Source organism: Pagrus pagrus (genome assembly GCF_965226575.1).
Source record: "Pagrus pagrus genome assembly, chromosome: 15".
Classification (NCBI taxonomy): Eukaryota; Metazoa; Chordata; class Actinopteri; order Spariformes; family Sparidae; genus Pagrus; species Pagrus pagrus.
Genome location: NC_140199.1, coordinates 12,324,682 through 12,335,420, shown reverse-complemented (window position 1 = coordinate 12,335,420; position 10,739 = coordinate 12,324,682).

Genomic DNA, 10,739 nt, shown 5'->3' with positions numbered 1-10,739 from the left:
TGCTGGCTGTCAGTTTCGTGCTGCTGGAGAATCGTGACTTCATCTGGGTGTACTGATGAGTGGAAAACAAAATTAAAATTCAAACAGTATTTAGCCAAGGTGCCTGAGAAATCTGTGAAAATCACCAAACACATCGAGGCAATATTTTGCCTTGTTTATGTATACATCATCCTCAGAGGGTATTTGCACGCACAGGAAGTCCAATCACAAATCTTCCATGTGCTGATTTATTAGTGTGATTATTGATTGTGGTGTCTCATGTCAAAGAGCTGGTTAGGTATTAAGCCAGTGGTGCGCAAAGTTTACGGCAGCTGCCCACACACACTGTGTATTATCTGACAAGGTGCTGCTCCATTGAAACTGTCGTCTCAGCAGTGGTGGAATAAGTATCCGGATATCACAGTGTAAAAATATCCTCCCTAGCGTTTTCTAAGTGGTACATTGGTGCCGCTGTCGCAAAGACAATTGGATTGTTTCTGTTTTCCTCAGAGAAACAGCTATCAACAACACAGGACAAAATGTTATTATTCATTAATCTAGTTTCTAATGGAGACATGGAAGCACATAGAAATTGTGCCAGCCTGACTGGACCACCAGTCAGCCTGTATTTTCCTTGGAGATTTTGTGGGCGATGGCAGACAGAATAATATAATGAAAGTGAAGTTTATAGGGAACCAACCTCGACTCAGATGGCGTCCTTATACTAATCTTCTTTTGGGATAAAAAACTATTTCAAATGTAAATAAGTGTGTGTGCTAAATAGCATGTGATTTACATTGTGTATCAAGCTTGAGTGATATAGCGCTACTCACAAAAGTGTTTATCTCCCTCAAATGAACCGTCTCAACTGCCCTCCCCTCAGCCTGCAGCTCATCACCAACAGGACGAGCGTGTGTGTTTATGCATCCTCGTGTGGGTGTTCGTGTGCATGTACTGTGAATGCTTCATTATTCTTCCCTTTAAACAATGGTGTTACAGGAACAGACACAGATTTTGTGCTGGTGATCGATAGCTTCGTGACTGTGCAGATGTCGATACGTAGTAGATGTGTGTTGTAGGTTGTAGGTCAGTAAATTTCTAGCAAAACTCACTTTCATTCTTCTGCACTCATTCTGAGCTTCTACAAAATCTCTGGCTCAGTGCAGAGGTGTTTATCCATCTGGCCTGCAGCCATTCTGGCCTCCTTCAGCCAACACTCTTATTGATTACAGTGTGAATTAAATGGATTCCCTCATTACTGGGCTGTTGACAGCAATACCAGGGCATAACATTAACAACCGCGAGTGTTTGGGCTAGGATTTACCTTGTAATTAATTTGTCTACTTCGTTCAAAACACACTGATGTCAGAGATACAATAGAACAAGGCAAAAGGAACGTTAGCAGTATAATTTTGGTTATGACTGATTACAGGAGGTGCTAGTGGGCCAGGTTGTAAGGCAATATCAGCGCTCAGTACATCAGTGAGGTACATACACTCTTTCTCCCACTGCCAAACTCTATACACTGAGTCTCTCAGAATGGTGTAACCTATCGATTTACACAGCAGGTCGTTGTAAAGAATAATAAATAGTGTATCTGCAGTGTGTGTCTGAATGTTGAACTCAAGTCGGTTTAAATGGACTTCAATTATATTACCCTGTTCTACCTTAATGGGCAAAGTGCCTTACAAAAGTACCTCTTATTCACCCATTCACACAGACACACACAAACCCGATGGTGGGAGAGCTGGCATGCAACACACTGGCCTTCTAATCAGGACCAACTTGGGATTAAGTTCAAGGACAATGTTTGTGATTTATGATTGATCTGCTCTATCTCCTGAGCCAAAGCCACCTGTTGAGCTTTTAATAAAACCCAGAATGAGAAACTATGCCTTAGATGGCTGGATAACTGAGCTAGCTGAGTTTCAACTATAGTTGACCATTAATCACTGTAGGCACACCCTTACTGTTTGCATGTTGGTACTCTGCTTGCTCCTCCGGTCTATACACCTGCCAATGAAGACAGAAAGTTTATAATCCTGTTTCATTGAAAAAGTCATTGACACTACACCGCACCTGTGGACATTTATAGAGATTGCTATAAAAATAAGGGTATGGTAATGATTTAGTTTTAGTGCACAAATTGAAAGAGGTTTAGCAAAGTGGAATCATGTTCAATGTACAATAATACTCTCTGGAACAAGGGAGGTAGGAAGTCGGAAGGGACCATTGGCTGCCCACTTTAAGGCTCTGGCCCATATTTGTTTCAAGAGGCAGATCAATGAAACCCAATCATTCCAATCATTTCAAATCACTCTTGTATATTTACTGACCATCTCCTTCTACAACCATGATTCCAAAGTTGGGCCATCTCTATTGCGCTCAACCAGTCTGATGTTACTCTGCAGACTGAAACACAGGAAAACAGCATCAATCTACCAGAACAGCAATTCCCATCCCAAGTCTATTAGCTTGAGATGGCATTGTGAGGACACGGTGGATGGAGAAACTGGGAATGTGGGGAGCTTGGAGTAGACTGTGAAATAGAAGGGAGACTGAGCCCATCCATCACCATGGGAATCTCATTTCCACCATGTGTCCAATGCAAATGAACAGCGCTTGCAATCAGAGGGCTATTGTTTCGCCAATAGTGGCAGAGGAGCAGGAGGGATGTTAGCTCATCCGTCTTGGTTTTGAGTAAACAAAGCGTTGCTCGGATGAGGCGCTCAATTCACATTTGCATAGCCAAGCTGGGAACACATTCACTGTTTGCTGTCTATTAGTATTTGTTAGCAGTATAATTTTTGGTTTTGAGTGATTACAGTACTTCCATTGATGGAGTTACTGAATACACTGCAGTGTTTATTATGGGTCTTGCATCTTTATCTCTAACATTTAGAAACAGAGGGAGTCAGAAAGGTTGAAAGAGAGAGAGCGAAGAAGAAGATGGATGTCTTTCTATTGTAATTTATTCACCTAATTGTACTGCATAACCTTTTCACCAGTAACTACAAGGGCTTTTATTACCCTTTACACCGAATAGTCTCATAAGCCGGAGGAACTAAACTCTGAAACTAAGGGTGCAATCTGGTGCAGTGCACATAGTAACACCATAGGGGCTACATTAAAAAGGAGCAGGAGGTATTTGTAATTGTGTTGTCACTGAGCAAGACCACCTGAAAAGGTGTCTCCTAATATTTCAGTTCCCCATCTTTCTGCCATTGTTATGGAGATACTGTCCCAAAAAGTCCATCAAATTAAATTACAAAATACATTGTTGGTTCATGCCCCCCAACACAAATAGAAGTAATTCTGATCTGACGCCCCTGTCAGCAGGACGATACGCGCTACTGTTACAAATCGGTGTAGAAAAAGGGAAAAGAAATAGATTTTTTTTAAAAACACTTCAGTGAGTAAAGTACTGCTTTAACACATTATGTGCCCCATTGAAAAGCAGACAGTGAACAAATGGATAAAATGGAGATACAGCATTTATAATGAGTTGTGTTGCTATAAAGAGTTTAAATTTGAAAGTGTCTCACATCTAATTAATTGATTTTTAGGTTGCTTTAACATTAGATTACATGTGACCCGTCAGGAGCTCAGTAGAGAACCGATGCACAGTTTACTGCCATTTTGCTTTGCTTTTCTCCGGCTGACTTTGCAGTGTGGACTGTTTTCTGAAATCACTTCCATTACTCTGCTTTCTTTTGCAATGATTTTCTTGAGAACAGGGAACTTTCACTCCTGCACCTCTCCATCTTTTTTTCCCCTCCTCATTTTACCAACTCTGCAGAGGGGAATTACAAATGGTGATCTTATTCCTTCAACACTGTCCTCCTCATATGTCAGTATACACACACACGCACACACACACACATTTACACACACACAGTTGAAAGTGTGCTGCTGAGGGATCGAGACCAGAGAATTGCAAGACAGTGGCTGCCTGGCTGACACTGAAGGATGAGAAGGCAATAAAGCGACTAAGACCCTTTTTCATTCTCTTTCTTTTGCACTCACACAGCGACACACACACACACTCACACATACACACACAATGACCAAAAGGGAACATGATCATTGAAATATAAAATGAATATTACATCAGTGCTACTGGCAGCGGTGTCTCTATGATCCTCTCGTTCTTTTGTGACTGCACGTTGCTACTTCTCACTTTGATCATGAAGGTGTCACTACACTATAAAGTACAATATAGTAGAATTTAGTACTATATAGTTATATGGTATATAGTTTAGAATATCATACATCCAAGCGAAAATGGTAGCACTATATATAACCCATCATTAATAAACAGAATTACAGAAACGTGTGGAAGGGAAAGTGTTCTTCCGCATCATCACCTGACAGAGTACCTCTTAAAGAACCAGTACATTGATACATCAGTGCAGAAGCAGAAGGAGGATCCCTTCGAGTAGTTGCACAACTAATCTGGGAAGCACAGGAAGGGAAAGGAGACTTAGATGTGCTCTGGCTGGACCTCACCGACACTGATCTCACCCGAACCACAACATTGGTTCCAGGCTGCTGGATGGATGAGCTTCAAACCAGCAAAGTGAAGCAAAGGAAAGGTTGCAAACCGGTTTGACTTTTCCCTGGCAGGCACTCTGATTCCATCCATCTCAGAGAAGCAAGAGACGAGCCTCAGAAAAAGTACACAGAATCAAGAATCAGGTCGACCGGTCAAGAGCTGGAGAAACAATTGGCTGCAGTAGATTCCTCATCTGGGCACCACCATCATGGCAATAGTTGTTGAGATATTTCACTAAAATGCAAATATTTCATTAAAAACCAAAAACACCATCCTGGTGCAGAAAGGACAGCCTTAAGCAGGAGGACTTTTGGTATAGTATACGGTCAGCCATGCCAGCTTTTAATTATGAATAATGTGGGAAAAGAGAGTGCAGTCTCCATTCACTGCAAGTGCAAAAACCTGCAATCACGATGAGAGAATCTCTCCTGTGGCTCACACAGATGATCTTGTTTGTGTTTGTCTGCCGCGCTCTGCCTTGATTCAACACACTGATATTGGTTTTGAGAAAATGAAGGAGACTGCAGTGCACAAGTGGATTTTTACTAAGACTTTATCAGTTGTAGAGTGTAGTGGACAACAAGATTATGTGTTTCTGAACTGATGGTGACAAGACACCAGGCATGTGAGAATTAACAATTAAAACCACAGGCTGACATAAATATACATACAGAATATACATACAGTATGATGACAGCTCAGGAAGTCACAGCTAAACATTTAAATACAGACAGTCAGAACCTCCTTGATTCTGCAACCAGTTAAACATGTCCCCTTGTGTGCGTTGCCAGTAATTGCTCTACTCATTTCTTGATGATACTTCTTTGGTGTTACTTTCCTCTATTATCAGGGGGTTACAGCTCTGAGCTACTAGAATGAGGATTAGTCTGAGCAGGAAATAATCTCTCAATGGAGAGCTAATGAAGCATGAGGCCGAAATACTCATTCTGATGTCTTTGGGTTTCTAACTTCAAGATTCGCCAGAATTAAGCTGAATATGTGTGCTCAATAAACAGGAATTTCTCTTTTTGACTGTGCTCTGTCTACTGTGTCCAGTTGAGATCTTTTGTCCAATTGACCCTTCCCAAGTCCCACTCGGTGGTCCAATTACAGTTAAGCAAGCTCACTAACCAGATCAATGCTTCAGTTTCCTATAAAAGGGGCTTATGTGGACCTTCTGTGTCATGCTAGAAGCTGATCAACTCCATTTCTAGACTAACTAGCCAGCTTATTTCGCTCTCTGTTAGCAGAATGGAGAGAGGAATGGAGACAAGGCACTCAAGAACATGCATAAAGTCCTTTACTTTGGCATGTCCACAGTCCAGCGGCAAGAAACAACTTAAACAAATTGTACGCAGGCTTGTATAGGCAGGCCTTGACAAGTCCGGAGGAGATGGGGTCCAGGAGGCAGGTGGAAGTTTTTATTCCCACCATGAGGTCAGAGGGTTGTAGGGGAGACTCAGAAGAAGAAAGGAGCTGGCAGGTAGGTTAAAGGGGGGCAAGTGTGTGAAGGATTGGGAACCGTTGTCCAGAGGGTTGAGGAGTTTGTCTATTGTTGAGAATAGTACTTTGGGGTTTCTGGAGCCAGACTGTGTGAGTTAACTGAGCTGTTGGTTAGATCACCATTTACAGCAGGTGAAACTGAGAAAAAAAACCCCCATTACCCTTCGAACCTCTTAGAAACTGGCAACGTATCAAATGAGGATTTCTTCAGTGACGTTACTGTTTTGGAAGTGCAGACCGCCGCTTGTTAGTTTACATTTCTGATACAAACTGACAAGCCGCTGTCTCTCTCATACGCCCACTCAACCGCCCCCTCCCCACGCACACACATACAACACACCAAAATGCAAACTCCCCTAAGCTGAGAAGCTGTCCTGCACTCGCTGCTCCCTCTGAAGACACGATGAGGGACAGAGCGCACTATCTCTTTTACTGCATAATGCAACATGATGGCACTACTTTGCATATCATCACTAAATATTCGGGATACATAATGGATTTTTTAAATCTTATTCAGTTTCAGCGGGGTTCATCCTTGAAAATATATCGTCCTCACATAAAGAATACACACCATTTTTTCTCGGCCAAAACAGCTTAATTGTTGACGAATGCCTGCAATGACTGCTGGGAAAATTACTTTTCACAATCCAGGATTAGTGGCGGCTAAACCTGTGGAAACAGTGATAATCACATCATGGCGGCGAAGGAGAGTTTAGGTCTGTTACCATCGAGACAGGGTCATGTTAGCCAGCAGTTGTTCACATCTCAGTAGACAATTATGTAAGAACAAGCCGGGTCAATGAGGCAGAAAGGAGTGTGTGTTGGCGTGTGTGTGTGCGTGTGTGCCAGTGATGTGAGCCACTAATGTGCACAGGATATATGCCCACATTTAGCTTGACTATCTGCCTCACCGCTCATTGCTCACTTATGACTGCTCATTCAGAACAAAGAGAGTCACAGAGAGAAAAAGAGCATTTTAGATGACATCAAACTGCCCACTTCTCCAGCCCCAGGGCTGGCAGCAGGAGCGCCAAGCAAACTCATGGCTTATATATCTGGCCTGTAAAAAAATAAGCAGATTTAAATCTAAGTCAGACAGTTGGGATGCCATATTGAATTATATCACAAGGTACCATATGGAAATCAAAATGACAGAGGATGCCATTTTGGTCCTATTTATATTTATACAACAATGTTAGAGTACAGTGCCCTCTAACAGTACAAACACAGGGGGTGGGTTAAAGTGTGAGGTGAAATTGCACGTGTCATTTCCCATGTGAATGACCAAAGGGGAAAAATGTAAAGCAACAAGTGAACACAGGGTAGCCATGTCATTGGTCATTATACAACACAGGGTTGCATAACGAAATGTGGGTTTGTAGTTCCTTCATGCTACACAGACATAGTCAAATGCAACAGCTTGATTTTGGATCTTGTGGTGGAGACAGGTCTCTGTAAAGATGTGAGCACAACAGTCTCTGATATTGATCCCATTTCCATTCCGTCCATTTCATTTTCTTGTGACCAGACATTAGCCGGAAGCAGCCTCACATCCAAGCTGGATTAGTACGACTCTCATCCTGACTCCCTTCCTCTCCTCGATGGTCGTAATCCAAAACTCCTTTTTCCAATGAATGTGTTTCTGTCGTATGTGTTTCAGCGATAAGGCCGACAAAAAATAACAGATTAAAAACAAAAATCTACTGAAGTTTGAAGGAGCTGCTGGATGCTGGACCTGCATGCCCCACTGTTGCCATGGTAACACACACAGGCAGCCATGGCAGAATAAAGTTTGGAGACCGCTGCTATATTGTATGGTATCAAATTGTATGATATAGTGTTGTATCTTGTAGCACGATTATTTCAGAGGATATTCCTTTTCACTACTCTAATGATACGGATCCGGCCAGAACAGAATCTGGGACCTACCAGATTGGGACCAGCACTTATTTGATTGGATCCGGCTGCCCCTTTGTCACTATTGAAATCTGCAAATAGATTTTGTTTAATAGTTAATGTGATCTACTGAAACGGAGCAGAGGACTTCGATCAATAGACACACAGAGAGACAGAACATGTCGCTTGGTTCGGTTTCTTAGCCTGCTGCTTTTTCGTGGTTATTAATAGAACGTTTGGCCCTAATTCCATTTCTCTCCACCATTGTAGCAATCCACAGACAGAAGGGGAACTACAGGGAAGTAAAGGGACAGTCAACGAGAGACACGGACAGAGAGCTGCAAACCGTAATCAGCTGTTTCTATGTGTCCTATTTGTTTAGTATTAACAGTTAGCACCCAGCGATTTTTGATGAGTCCTGTAACTTTTCCTCCACCCCGACCCACCAGAACAGCACCCTCTCTGTGTTTTGGGGCCTCCTGATTTGCAAATTAAGCACTGGTGGAAAAAAGATCGTCATGAGACTGAGAGATGTCCTGCACCCCTTGTTTTACAGTTTTTAAAGGTCTGTCTGTCGAAATAGGTGTTAGCAAGTTGCTCGACTAATGTGGCTACTCCCAGTGTGGGGCGTTGTTGGACTAATGTTTTAATATTTAGGGACGGTCAAGAGTAACTGTGTTAATGTTAAGCCTAATTTGAAGCCAACTAAATGAAGAAAAGTCATAGTAATGTTTTTTCATGTTGCTTTTTGTAGCAGCACTCTCTCAGCTAGCGTTAGCTTTGTTGTTATACACAGCCCTTTTTGATTGATTTCTCACCGGTATGAGTTTGTGTTGCTGCTGTGTGTAAATTTACTTTATAGGCATGCCCTGAAGATAATGATATATGAGTGTGAAAAATAAATAGTCAAACTGCAGGAACTAATTTGCTTGGCAACTGCGTTTAACTTTGATTAGCACCCAGCAGGTCACTCGCGAAACCCACGCAAAGACCGTTGCAAAACTACAACATTAGTGGGCTGCAGGGCAGTGAGGCCGAGGCTAATACGGATCATATTCCTTCTCGAACATTAATCAAAATGTTTGGGGTGATTTGTCCATCAGGCTATCACACCTTCCAACTTTTTAAGGATTTCTAAAGGCTTAAACTTTTGTAAGCCACCCCCCCTCTTCCAATTTTGACTATAAAGTAGTCCTGCAGGTTTCCTCTAAACCATCTCAGCTACTAAGAATAACTCCAGGAGGCCTTTTAACCTAACTGGAATATAGTACAGTGACTTACCGACAAAGACACCCGACGCTGCTGCATTGCAGAGTGAAGCTACAAGTTCTGTGTGTGTATGTGAGAGGGAGAAAATGAGAATTTGTTTAGTCTGTAGTGCTTACAGTGGTAGACCTTAATAAGCAAGCCACCTCCCTCCGCTGTGCATACGAGAGAGAGGCAGAGAGTGATGGGTACATTGGAGAGCAGGGCTGGTATATTATGGTGTGTGTGTGCGTGTGTGTGTGTGTGTGTGTGTGTGAGAGAGAGAGAGAGAGCGAAAGCTGTGTGGGTGGCTCATATTCAAATTTGTTTGATCCTTTGCCATCCCACCTAATAAATAATAGGGGACCATTTCCTTTGGCAGGCAGCCAGCCATCTGTTCACTGTACGCACACACACACACATATACAAGGAAATACACATTTACTACTGCTGTAATTGAATAAAATAAATAAATAATGCCTGATCGGCTTACTATTCACACACAGCAAGTAACGTTATTGATGGGGCAGCGGTGTGTGCACTATAAGCAAAGTCTGCCGCCTGCCACGGAGCAGCCAGAGCGCCCATCATAAACTAGCGCATAGTAAATGGCAGCAGTTGGGTCCTGGATTGATCACGCATGTTGACTGTTGATAAAGAACTGCCATGCGCTGGATTCATCTCCTGAGGTGAGCTCTCTGCAGCATTGGACTGAATGTACAAGTGGCAGATATTTTGTTAGAATCAAACAACCTTACACCAACCAAGCTCCCCTTATATAACATTCATGTGTGTACATGTAATTTATGTTTTATAACAAAGATATGTCCACCCAGATTACATCAACATATTAGTATATATCGCATGTAATGTTCACTGTCTGTGGAGCCAGGATGTGATTAGCCTAGCTTAGCATAAAGTATGTTTTTAATCTGTCTAGCTCACTGTTTCCCCACTGTTTCTAGTCTTTATGCTAAGCTAGGCTAACCTAGCTAACCTGTTTCCTGTCTCTAGCACACTGACATTAGGTTTGATAATTAACCTTCTCATATACAGTATCTACACATACACACTGTACAGTTAGTCTGACTCATCAGATGTAGACTGTGAGTGTAAGCCTGCCACAGGGCTTCTGTTTCTGTCTCGTCTCGTCTCCCTTCAGGTCATGCTTTTGTTTTTCTTGTCTTTAAGCTCTGTTTCCTGGATTGTTGTGGTGTCTACTTCTTCTCTCGTTTCCGATCCCTTCCTGTCCCTGTGTGTTTTCCCGCCGTTGTGATGGTCCGCCTCTCCCTGATGTGTCACACCTGTGTCTCATTAGCCCCACCTCCCTTGTGTATATAGTCTGCGTGCTCCCTCTCTTCACTGCCGGTTCAACTTTGTCTCCCATAGCAAGCATTCCAGCATGTCTCCTAGTGATAGTCTTCCTAGTGTTGAATTGGTGCAGCCAGACCTTTCTCAAGTGCTGCCACAGACACTCAGACTACTATACAGTCCACAGCATACTGTATAGTGTACTGTATATTGTATGTCTGTGTGAGTATCCAATAAAAGCACATACCTG